Source organism: Phacochoerus africanus, chromosome 9 (assembly GCF_016906955.1).
Source record: "Phacochoerus africanus isolate WHEZ1 chromosome 9, ROS_Pafr_v1, whole genome shotgun sequence".
NCBI lineage: Eukaryota > Metazoa > Chordata > Mammalia > Artiodactyla > Suidae > Phacochoerus > Phacochoerus africanus.
In genome coordinates, this window is record NC_062552.1 from 4,447,901 (window position 1) to 4,460,736 (window position 12,836).

A 12,836-nucleotide genomic window follows, 5' to 3' on the forward strand; every position below is an offset into this window, starting at 1 on the left:
CTGGCAGGTAGTATTTCTTGAGCGTCTTTTTTTTTTTTTTTTTTTTTTGGCTGTACCTGCAGCACACAAAAGTTTCCAGGCCAGGGATCAAAACTGCACCACAGGAATTCTGTCGTGGCTCAGCAGGAACGAACCTGACTAGTATCCACGAGAATGGGTCGATCCCTGGACTTGCTCAGGGGTTAAGGATCCTGTGTTGCCATGAGCTGGGGTGTAGATTGCAGACACAGCTCAGATCCCAAGTTGCTGTGGCTGCGGTGTAAACCAGCAGCTGCAGCTCTGATTGGACCCCTAGCCTGGGAACTTCATATGCCCCAGGTGTGGCCCCTAAAAAGACAAAAAAAAAAAAAAAAAGTGCCACTGCAGTGACTGGAGCTGCTGCATTGACAACTTGGATCTTTAACCTGCTAAGCCACATGGGAACTCGGAGCATCTTTTTTTTTTTTATTTCTTAAAATCTAGTTGATTGAGGAGTTCCTGCTGTGGCACAATGGGATCAGAGGTGTCTCTGCAGTGCCGGAACACAGGTTCGATCCCTGACCTGGTTCCATGGGTTAAAGGATCCAGCATTGCCACAGCTGTGGCTTAGGTCACAACTGCAGCAGAGATCGGATCCTTGGCCTAAGAACTCCATATGTCTCGAGGCAGTGCCCCCCCCGCAAAAAAAAAAGAAAAAAAAATTTTAAGTGTGGTTGTTTGACAATTCTGTGTTAATTTCGGCTGTGCAGCAAAGTGATTCAGTATATACATACTTTCCTTTGTTTATTCTTTTCCATTAAGGCTTATTACAGGATGTTGGCTATGATTCCCCGTGCTCGACAGTAGCTGCTTGTTTATCCATCCTCTGTCTTCTAGATTCCCGAGCAGGTGCCCTGGGTCTGACTGAGGCTGCAGAAATCAGACCAGGAACAGAGAAAGGGCTTGCTTCACGGGAGGCGGGTAGACCCAGATGTGCGTACGGTGGGCGTCTGCTTCCTCGCCGAGGGCTGAAATGACACAGACCTCGGAGCACGAAGGCCCTGGCGGCTTAACCACTGATTCTTTTGCAGCGGTAACTCCCGCTTCCTCCATATGCACCTGGATGGCTCGCGAGCCAACCCGACTGGCACCGTTAACTCAGGTAACGTGCACAGGGCCGGAAGGTCCTTCAGGCCTCCTGTTGAACCCAGAGCTGAGCTCAGGCCCTAAGGAAAGGCTCCTTCGTGTGATGGCAAGAAGCACATCATAAACGTTAGCGAGACGTGGCTTTAACTACTGGCTGAGTCACTTCACCGTGGGGTGACCTCGGTCAAGAACCTAAACTCCCTGGGGCTCCGTTTCCTCATCCCCTAAACCAGGAAGGAAACACACTCAACCGTTCTGTGCAGCTTTCCAGGGTCAGAGCGCGTAGCACCAGGCTTAGCGCACAGTAACTGCTCAATAAAGAAGGAATAAGATCACGGAGGAGCAAGACCCAGCTCACGGCAAGAGGACCCCGCATTCCCGAGCGTTTTGCCCTCCGATAGGCACCGTGCGCTGAGAGGCTTAGACGCACAACGACTCTCTCCAGCCTCATCCGACTTTGACGAGGCCAGTGTCACCTTTTCATAGATGAGAAAACCCAGGCTTGGGAAAGTGAAGCACCCTGCATAAGACCACAGAGCCAGGATTCGAAGCCCGCTTCTGGTACCTGAAACGACTGCTGCTTCTCCCCCGAGGAGGGGCGTTGAAGCCGCCTCTCCCAAGTGACGGCGTCCTGGTAACGCCACTCACCTCCTGGAGTGAGAGGTTCCCCTGATGGGATGGATCCGGAAGGGGCCGGTGGACCGTGCCCAGTGATGGCATGAAAAGGCCTGAATCCTCCCTAGAGACATGCTGTCTAGCAGGAAAGCAGGGCAGGACTCACCTAAGTAACCCCGTGAGGACGGTACAGAGCAGGGCCGAAGCGGGACCAAGAGGCTTTGTTTTCTTCTTTTCTCTTCTTTCCTCTGGGGGTGGACTAGGCATCTGTACCCTAGACAGCGGGCCACATCAGGCATCACCCTCAAATGGACCTTTTTTTCTTTTTACGGCCGCACCTGCAGCATATGGAAGTTCCCAGGCTAGGGGGCGAATCAGAGCTGCAGCTGCCGGCCTACACCACAGCCACAGCAACACCAGATCCAAGTCACATCTGTGGCCTACACCACAGCTCACAGCAATGCCGGATCCTTAACCCACTGAGCAAGGCCAGGGATGGAACCCACGTCCTCATGGATGCTATTTGGGTTCATTACCACTGAGCCACAACAGGAACTCCTACCTTGGTTCTTAACCCATTGAGCCACAATAGAAATGCCAAGACCTTTTTTTATTTTTTGGCTGTGCCCATGGCATGTGGAGGTTCCCAGGCATGCCAAGGATGGAACCTGCGCCACAGCAGTGACAACGCCAGATCCTTAACCTGATGAGCCACCAGGGAACTCCAAAGAGTCTTTAAAAGAACACATTTCAAAATAATTTTTAAAAAGGGGGGGTTCCCGTCATGACTCAGCGGTTAACAAACCTGACTGGCATCCATGAGGATGCAGGTTCGATCCCTGGCCTCGCTTAGTGGGTTAAGGATCCAGTGTTGCTGTGAGCTGTGGTATAAGTCACAGATGCGGCTCAGATCCCGCATTGCTATGGCCCCGGTATAGCCTGGCGGCTCCAGCTCCAATTGGACCCCTAGTCTGGGAACCTCCATATGCTGCAGGGGCAGCCCTAAAAAGAGAGAAAGACAAAAAACTTTAAAAAATGAAAAAGAATACATTTGCTCTGACTTCAGTTCGCTTTGGCAGGGGTGGCTTTGTGAGAACTAGCTAGACCACACACATGGACTCTATTCTTTTTGTATTTGCTTTGAATTGCATATTATTCAGACAACATGCATCTCACATGAGTTGCCATCAACCTAAGGGACAGCAGGGAGTGAGCAGGACTGGCTTTGCAGGTGGAGGGGCTGGGGAAGCCCTGGGAATGGCAGGCCTGGCAAAGACGGGACCGGGGCCCCTCGTCACATGGTATCAGGTTGAGGAGGGTCGTCAAAGCCAGGGGTCCAGCCCCCACCCCCACCCCAAGCCCATGCCTGCAGCCCCGGAGCAGGACAGGGCCAGGGACCCTCCGGTCTGTGTGGGACATGCTCAGGGGACTCGCCACCCACTGCCACCCCCTCTTTCCGGGGGCTCCGGTGGGGCGTGTGCCTGGGGTGTGTTCGCAGAGGCGGGATTTCCCATCACTTAGGACTTGAGCTGCAAGAACGGAATCCTCTTCGTTTCAGAGCAGGTCCCGACACCAAGGGTTACGTGTTGAGTCCCCTTTTCCACGAAGATGTGGTATCATCATGGTTTGCTGCACACGGGTCCCCCTGAGCTTGTCCAGTGTGGCCTCGATCTGTCCATCACTGGTCCTAGCCTACCTGGGCCCACAGCTGAAGCTCACAGACCCTTCCTGCCAGCCCAGCCTGGCTTTAGTGCCCAGAATCAGGACCGGCCCTGGGCAGGAGGGTTTATGGACATTGTCCCCCTCCCTCCGCCTCTTCCACCTCTGCCCCTGTCTCAGCAGAGGCGATTTCATGTTACAGAAGGGAAATGTAGGGCAGGGGCACGGTCTCCAGGGCTGCCCCGGGCACCACGCTCCTGCCCAACGCTTCCGTTCTGGAACATGAAATTGCCTCTCGTTCCCTTGGTCTGGAAATCCTGGAATTTCTGGAGCGCTGCTTAGTATCCCAGTTCTTCCCAAATCCCCCGAGGACAGGGGCTCTGCGTTGCTTCGGCCAGGCATGGGGCCGCTGCTCTGGGGACCCACCACGCCACGAGCCGCTCAGACACTGGCTCTGCGTGTGGTCGCCTTGCCACCTTGGCCTCTGCTAACGGGGCCAGGTGTCAGACTTACCCCAGCGCAGCCACCTGGAGACCAGCCTGGTAGGTGCCCTGTGACCCCCTCACTGTTAAGGGCCTTTAAATATAACGCACATGGAGAGGAGCTCCAGGGAGCAGGTGGTGACAGGAAATAGAGAGAGCCAGATGATAATAGCAGAAAGCAGGAGCCGTGAGGCGGCAGAGAGAAGAGGTGGGGGGGGGACCCCAATGGTGGGAAATCACCACTTCTGAGGGGAGAACAACCGTTGCTAGGGTAACACTCGACCTTGAACAAGCTCCCCGTTCCCCAAGAGGCCTAGGGAAGCATCTCCAGCCTTCCCTCCTTCTCTGACTGTCCTTCCAGCAAACCCCCAGCACCTGCAGCAACCAGCCTTGGTCTGCAGTCTCCCCACCTGAAATAGCCAGACTAACTCAGCAAGCATCCCTTCCAGGGACCAGGGCCCGCCCCTGAGCCACGGTTGGGCCTTGCCTCCCCCTGTGTCCACTGAGTCACGCCCACGCCTGTCCCGAGAGCACGGCAGCCTGTGGCCCTCACCAGCTCCCAGAAACATCACAGACCCTGGCACAGAAATCCCTGAGCTCCACGCTGTCCTAGTCTCTTCTGGAAAGGGACAGAACCTTCTCTGTGGTTACTTCCTCATCCATGAGCTGAAAGTGACCAAACCTGCTCCACACGCCCACAGAGGCGCCTGGAGCCACTGATGAGGTGATGGGAGGGCGTGGTCCAGCCACGGCTGCAGGAGGAAGTAGCATCGCCTTGGTGATGGAGTGCCATCCCCCATCTGTGCCCCTGGCCCACGCCCGCTGATGTACTTCTGGTGCCTCCTGCCCACCTTGACCTTCCCTCCATCCCACCTGCTCTGGGGCTCCAGTCCTGCCTCCAGACCCACAAGGCACGCCGTCTGCAGCTCCTCCTTGCACAGTCACCTCGAGTCTTCCAGGGCAGTTGCTGCATTTCAGAGGCTGAGAAATGTGGTTGAAAGAGCTGGAAAAAGAAATGATACATGTAGGACTCTCCTCCGGTTTCCCGTCAGCCTCCTCTCCCGCCACCTCCGCAGGAGGCACTGCCCCTTCCTTCATAAGCAGCTGGCACATGAGAATTACCTGGGCCAAAGCCCAAGCCGATTATACAGACTCACTTGGAAAAGGGCCCAACATCAGAGCAAAGTCCCCAGGTAACTCTAATGAGGCCCAGGGGAGGTACCACTGCCCGCCAACCACACTGCGGTTCCAGAGCCTGGATTCTAGCATCTTCCAGGGAGCTTGGCTGCCACATCTCTCTCTCTCTCTCCAGGACTGTGCCTTGCTGCCTCACTGCTCCCGTCCTGCCCCCACTTTATCCTCTGAGCCCCGGTCCCCTGTTGGCTTTTCCCTGTGGCGCTCATCACTGTGCCCAGCAGCTCTCCCTTGCCCAGAGTCGAATAAGCATTCATGGGTGTGGACTTTTCTTCCTTTTTGGCCACACTCACAGCCTGCAGAACTCCCCAAGCCAGGGATCAAACTCGAACCACAGCAGCAACCCAAGCCACTGCAGGGACAGCACTAGATCCTTCACCCGTGGCACCACAAGAGAACTGCAGGGATGTGAGTTTTTAATCTTGCAGGTGGACAAAGCTGTCTCCGGGATGCAGAGTCTCCCCTTGATCTCATTCTCCTTCCTCCTTTCTCCCCGAGCCAACCACGAACCCGTGGTCCCTGCCACCACCCTCCACACCGTCAGCAGGAGGACACCTGCCCTTGCAAAGCCAGAGAGCCCCTCCCACCATCTGTGTGCAGCCGCCCCAGCCCTTGGGCTTCCTGCTCAGTGAGGAGGACTCTGGAACTGTGGTTTGTCGGTAAGACTTCCCTGCTCTTGGGTAAACACAGGAGGATTCTTCAGGCACCCTCCCGTTTGGGAGACACAATAGATCAAAGCAGAGTCCAAAGAAAGAAGAAAGGGTGGGTCGGGTCCCACCTGGGGAGCGCCTGCCCCAGGACTGAGGATCTGAAGGGATCTTTTCCTTCTGTGGCAAGTGAGCTGGAAGGGAGTTCCGCCTGGACCCAAAGCACAGGTCAGAGAGGAGCGGCACACACACCGCAGACCTCGGGGACAGCAGGGCTCAGCCCACGATCCAGCACGAAACCCAGCAAAGCAAGTCACACAGGTGCTTCGGATTCCAGTGCCTATTTGTTCTGTTAACCCCCTGCTGCGTCTAGTAAGCGCACCTCGCAATATGTCTAAAAGCAAGGTGCATGCCGTCATTGAAAACGTTTATCGCTGGAGTTCCAGCAGCTTAAGAACATGACTAGTAGAGTTCCTTTCCCCTCGTGGCGGAGTGGTTAATGAATCCGACTAAGAACCATGAGGTTGAGGGTTCAAACCCTGGCCTCGATCAGTGGGTTAAGGATCTGGGGTTGCCATGAGCTGTGGTGCAGGTCGCAGACTCAGCTCGGATCCCGCGTTGCTGTGGCTCTGGTGTAGGCCGGTGGCTACAGCTCCGATTAGACCCCTAGCCTGAGAAGCGCCACAGGCCATGGATGCGGCCCCAAAAAGACCAAAAAAAAAAAGACAAAAAAAAAAAGAACACGACTAGTACCCCTGAGGATGTGGGTTCGATCCCTGGCCTCGCTCAGTGTGTTAAGGATCCAGCGATACCATGAGCTGTGATGTAGGTCACAGATGCAGCTGGGATCCCTTGTTGCTGTGGCTGTGGCGTAGGCCGGCAGCTGTAGCTCCGATTCCACCCCTAGCCTGGGAACCTCCATATGCCGTGGGTGCGGCCCTAAAAAGCAAAGGAAAGTGAAGGAAAAGAAAATAAAACACTTCACTTTATTGCTGGAAAAAAAAAAAAAAGATAGCCATCATCCGACAACACAGCATCCCCACCAAACCTTCAATTTATAAAAAATGCAGAGCCCGCAAAGCACAACAAAATGAGCTGTGCCTCTACTTCTTAAGGAAACGCAGAGAAAAGCCCCGTGGGCCATGCCCTGTGACTGAACAAAGAATCAGAAACTCGTTGGTCTGGACCCGGGATGGAGCCACATGGACGGTCGCCTCCCTGCGACAGACACTGTCACGTACACACCTGTAGCCTGCAGGTGCTGCCGAATTCTCAAAGCCGGTCCTGAAGGTAAGTCATAGCTCACGACTCACCCTTCAGTCGCTCGCTCCCCGAGGACGAGCTCAATGCCCTCTCCACTCGAAATGGGAACACGCAGGGTCCTGACACAGCCCCCACCTGGGGACCCCAGAGTCTAGAGGGGAGGACAAAGCATAACAGGTTATATACAGTGACACCAGTGGTTTTAAAAAAAAGTAAGGAGTTCCCACTGTCATGCAGCGGAAACGAATCTGACTGGGAACCATGAAGGCGCATGTTCAATCCCTGGCCTCACTCAGTAGGTTAAGGATCTGGTGTTGCCCTGAGCTGTGGTGTAGGTCGCAGACGCGCCTCGGATTCCGCGTCGTTGTGGCTGTGGTGTAGGCCGGCAGCTGCAGCTCCGATTCAGCCCCTAGCCTGGGAACCGCCACATGACACAGGTGTGCCCTAAAAAGACAAAAAGACCAAAAAAATAAATAAATAAAAATAAGAAAGCATTGCTAAGTGGCACAGAGAGGGACCCACCTGGGGGCCAAGAGCTAAGGCGAGGTTTATGGTCCTGAGGTCACTCCAGGGCCCAGGACAAAAGGAGGTCCCTTTCACCTTTTTTTTTTTCCCCCGTTTCCCACACAGTTAATCTACTGAAATTGGGAACTCAGAGATCACCCCTTTGAAGGTTTCTCGGCAGAGCCGTGAACTGGTTGTCCTGTTCCCCCTGGAGCACTGGGCACATCCACTCCCACAGATCCTCAAATGCCTCGGGCTCCCACAGACTCATCGAGAATGTCCCTCTGACAGCGGAAGCAGAACCTTCGCGGCAGCGCGGATTTCCCTCTCTCGGGTGACTCGCGTAATTAAGCACGTGTTGGGGCTCAGCAGCCCGGACTCCGTCTCTGTCGCACTCCATCCTTCTTCACCCCTCCCCAGGCCCTGTTGTTGTTCCTCCGACGGAGTCCCCTCCACCTCTGATGCCCCTTTCCCCCCGCCCCACGGCATCGGCCCACCTCGGGTCCCCGCCCCACCAAGCAACTGTCTTGTCACTGTTACCATGTCCATCTTATAACTGAGAGCATGTGAGCACAGCCTGGAAAGGACTGATGATAAGGAGCCACTCGGGAAGGGTTCAAGGAGGACTGTGGTCTAGGGAAAAAAGGGAGATGATGGGTCTGGAATCTGCTGCGAGTTCAGGGAGGCCTCCAATCCCTTTTTGTCTTTTCAGGGCCGCACCCGTGGCATATGGAAGTTCCCAGGCTAGGGGTTGAATCGGAATTCTAACGTGTTTAGAGCAGGAAGACCAGCCCCAGGTTCCGCTGGTCCGTCTGGCCAACAGGCCCAGGAACATTCCTGGTTTGGCCCATCTCACCTCCCCTCCTGCTAACATTATGTGAGAACCAGGGAAGCTCAGCCAGCAGCCGTGTGTGTGTGTGTGTGTGTGTGTGTGTGTGTGTGTGTGTGTGTATAGGGCATGCCATGTGGCCCCTCTATGCTCTGTCTTCGCTGAACAGATGGTTCACACCCAGTCTGCTCTGGCCGGAACCAAAGGCACTGCATATCTAAAAGCACACCCCTCGGTGGTGGGGGCATCTTCCTAAGTGTCGGAGGAAGGCGGTTTCTGAATTAGATGACTGCTCCTGACACTTGGCCGTGCATTCTGGAAGGCTCAAAAAACGAAGACGAAAAAATAAATAAATAAATAAATAAACTTTTGGCATTGAAGTATCAAAAAAAAAAAAAAAACGAAGACGTGGGGCCACTGGAAACGTGCCGTGTGGGCAGTGGGTCTATTAGCACCCCCCCCTTTAAAAAAATAACAGTATCTTGGAGTTTCTATGGGGGCGCAACGGGATCAGCAGCATCTTGGGACGCAGGTTCCATCCCCCACCCCGCACAGTGGGTTAAGGATCCAGCAGCGTCACAGCTGTGGCTCAGGTGGCATCCCCTCAGATCTGATCCCTGCCCCAGGAACTCCATATGCCGTGGGGTGACTAAAAATATAAAAAATAAATAAGATAAAAAATAAAAATATCTTTCTCTGTCATCAACATTTAATGCCTCCTTTCCCACAAACCTATTTGTTCCACCCACTCAATAGATCTAAGAAATTGTATGGAGTTCCCGTCGTGGTGCAGTAGTTAACGAATCCGACTAGGAACCATGAGGTTGCGGGTTCGATTCCTGGCCTTGCTCAGTCGGTTAAGGATCCCGCGCTGCCGTGAGCTGTGGTGTAGGTTGCAGACACGGCTCGGATCCCTTGTTGCTGCTCTGATGTAGGCTGACGGCTACAGCTCCAATTCGACCCCTAGCCTGGGAACCTCCATGTGCCGCAGGAGCGGCCCAAGAAATAGCAAAAAGACAAAAAAAAAAAAATTGTGCTTACTGCTGCGGCTCAGATCACTGCTGTGGTGAGGGTTCGATTCCTAGCCCAGGAATTTTCTCATGCCCCAGGTGCAGCTAAAAAGAATAAAATAAGAGACTGTGCTTAGCTTTATGCCTGGAAACAGACCTTGCGGGCCATTTCCAAGTGACTGTGAAGCTTACGCTCCTCCTCCACCCACCCGCCAGCAATCGGATTTGCATTTGCTTTCTGTTAAATTAATGAAGATTTGCTTGGACTACATAATACCCAGAAAAAGGTAACCAGTGACAGTCTTCATAAACACTGTTTCATGAAGGGACAACAGGCAGGAAAAAAAAAAAAAAAAACTTGAACAAGAAGCAATTTTCAGACTTCCCGCTGTCCAGATATGAGACATCTTTTGCCTCCTGAAACATTAATTTTCTGTGAAAAATAAGGCCACTGGACAAAATAATCTCTACGACCCTTTCTGCTCCAAAACACTACGATCTTTCTAATGTACTGCATTCTTTCCCACTCAGCTTCCATCATTTATTTCCAGTGCAGTTAACAGGAATTGAATGTATGCTGAAAGCAAAATCCTGTAATCAACCACTACAATGCAATACACAGTAAAGATTAAGTCAGTTTTAAAAATATGAAGGAAAAATCCATGCATTTCAGAAAAGAAACACCAGTAGCTGATAAATATATGAAAAGGTGCTCAATTTCACTAGGGATCAGAAAGACTAAAATTACAATGAGTTGCCATTTTTCTTCCTCTAAACTGATAAAAATATAAAAGAGTGATCATAAATATTGGCAAGGATGTGCAGAAACAGCAGCATAATGCATACATTTTGGAGGCCAATTTCGTATTATCTACGGAAAGGCAAAAGCTTGGTACCATTTAACCTGGACTTATGAACCCAAATGGTCACTATTCATATGTGTTACATCATTACGTGTAATTTAAAAAAGTCCTTTATATTGTACCCATACAAATGGGTATTGATAGACACAGAGAGGAAGTTATAGTCGAGATGCTTTGCCGAGGGGAAAAAAAGCACGTGACCAAGAAGCATGTAAAATGCAGTCCCGTGTCTGTAAACCTCCGCTTCTTCCCCGTCTGTCTCTTGCTACGTATGAGCTGCGTGCGTGAAAACAGGTTTGCACATGCACGCGTACACATCCACGTGGCGAAAGACCCGGGGCCCCCCAGGAGGGGACTGGGTTGAGGGAAGCCTGCAGAGGCACGGGGGCCACATGTGGTGACATAGATGGAGCACGGGGACATCCCAACAGTAGACATCGAGGGTGTTCGTACTTGCTGCTGTACAATTTTCTGACAGTCGGCAGGAGGCCTTTTCCCAGCGGCACACCCATGAAGGGACTGTCATCTTTATTCGGCGTATCTGTGCATTATTTTGACCATAAGCACGCATTGCTCTTACAGTGAAAATCATTGGAAAATCTCAACATTGCCCTTGACCTCAGTCCGCTAACAATCAAACGGAAAACAGAAAAAGGACCAAAATCAGCTTAGAGTCTTCTAACCTGATCACTTCTCCGTAACTTGCAGTACTTTCTGCCTCTGAAAATCCTCTCTTGTAGTTCTGGCAACTTGTGTGGCTTGTTTGTTTTTTTTTTTTTTTAGAGCCGAACCTGCGGCATATGGAAGTTCCCAGGCTGGGGGTCCAATCGGAGCTGCAACTGTGGGCCTGTGCCACAGCCACCACACATTGGATCTGAGCCACATCTGCAACCTACATCGAAGCTTATGGCAATGCTGAATCCTTAACCCACTCAGCGAGGCCAGGGATCAAACCCGGGTCCTCACAGACACTGTGTCAGGTTCCTAACCCACCGAGCCACAATGGGAACTCCAACTTGGGTGATTTTTAAAGTCACAAACACCAAACAGCTCCACCTTGACATTCCACGTATTCTCAAGGACTTTCTTACCCCTTCCAAGGTCTTCCCACATCTCCAGGCACCCCCTTCATCCTGCCTCAGTCTCTGCCTGGGTGTCCTCTTCACCCACCCTCCCCTCTGAGGGGTGTCTTGTCCACGGTCCCCCACCTTCGTCCTTTTTTTTTTGCCTTTTCTAGGGCCACTTCCTGTGGCATATGGAGGTTCCCAGGCTAGGGGTCAAATCGGAGCTATAGTCTCCAGCCTACACCAGAGCCACAGCAACGCGGGATCCGAGCTGCGTCTGCAACCTACACCACAGCTCACGGCAACGCCAGATCCTTAACCCACTGAGCAAGGCCAGGGACCGAACCGGCAACCTCATGGTTCCTAGTCGGAATCGTTAACCACTGCGGCACGGCAGGAATTCCCATAGTCCCCCCTCTTCATGGGAAGAACTCAGGTCCAGGGACACACAAGGTCAGGCACCAGTCACCCTGAATAAACACTCTTCCTAAGGTCTTGGTGCTGGTACCTGAGTCCTCCATCCCCCATTCTCACGAGATACTTTCATATCTGTTCATGCTTTCTCCCTCAGTCCATCCCATTCACCGAGGTATGGATTCGACACAAATACCAACCACCTGCTCTGAGCCACTCATGTCTGGTTGACTCACACATGTCCTTCCCTTCCAATTTTGCACGAGGTGGTGATGCTGCAATACAGGCCTGGGGCTCCAGAAGCCCAGAGAAGCCATGTCCTGTTTGGAAGACACAGAGGGTTTCCGAAAGGAGAGGCTATGGGGACTGAAGGCTGGGTGATAAGGAGGAAGGCAGGAGAGGGGACTCCATGGCAGGTGCAGTGAGAGATACATTGCAGCCAGAGCCGATGTGTTAGGGAAGAGAGCTGGGAAGAGAGCTGGAACTGGGCCGTAGGCACCTGGAAAGGACTGGACAGGTCATCAGGAGCTACTGAGCCACTGAAGGAGATCAGCTGAGGGCAAACACAGCCAGCTCCGGTTTCTGGAAACACAGCCTCAGTGGTGGTTTGAAGGTTGACCTAGGGGAAGCAGGACTAACGTCCAGAAGTCCGGCCAGGTGGCTGGTGCTCCAGGCTGGGCCTTTCCATGTGTGTTCAAACAGGACATGATGCTCTGAAATGAGCCAACCTCATAAAATCCGCAATAAACTGTATTATACTGAACTTTCAGAGCACGTCCAGACAAAGTCAAGTTTGCATTTCAAGAGAATACAGAAGTTTATAAAATATTAAGTTCTTCTTGAATTTTTCTTTTTTTTCTTTCTCTTTTTTTTGGTTTTTTGTTTTTTGTCTTTTCACGGCAGCATATAGAGGTTCCCAGCTAGGAGGCAAATCAGAGCTACAGCTGCCAACCTATGCCACAGCCACAGCAACACAGGATCCGAGCCATGTCTGAGACCTACACCACAGCTCACGGCAACGCCGGATCCTTAACCCACTGAGCAAGGGCAGGGATCGAACCCGCAACCTCATGGTTCCTAGTCGGATTCATTTTTGCAGCACCACAGCGGGAACTGCAGGTTCTACTTGAATTTTGTAACTTACATGTTTCCTTCTTAAATTAATTTCATCTTACTTTATGTTATTTA

The 12,836-nt window shown here is 52.4% G+C and overlaps 2 long non-coding RNA genes across 2 annotated transcripts; one reads left to right on the forward strand and one right to left on the reverse strand.

Moving 5' to 3' along the window:
* Nucleotides 1-753: 753 nt before the first annotated feature.
* Nucleotides 754-4,865, reverse strand: LOC125135882 (uncharacterized). The gene is made up of 3 exons (XR_007137071.1): nucleotides 4,734-4,865; nucleotides 1,886-1,993; nucleotides 754-986 (listed from the first exon to the last, which is right to left on the reverse strand). It is a non-coding gene; the product is annotated as an uncharacterized LOC125135882 (long non-coding RNA).
* Nucleotides 4,866-5,366: 501 nt separating this feature from the next.
* Nucleotides 5,367-8,110, forward strand: LOC125136528 (uncharacterized). Its single transcript, XR_007137221.1, has 3 exons — nucleotides 5,367-5,713; nucleotides 6,817-6,991; nucleotides 7,595-8,110. It is a non-coding gene; the product is annotated as an uncharacterized LOC125136528 (long non-coding RNA).
* Nucleotides 8,111-12,836: the final 4,726 nt, after the last annotated feature.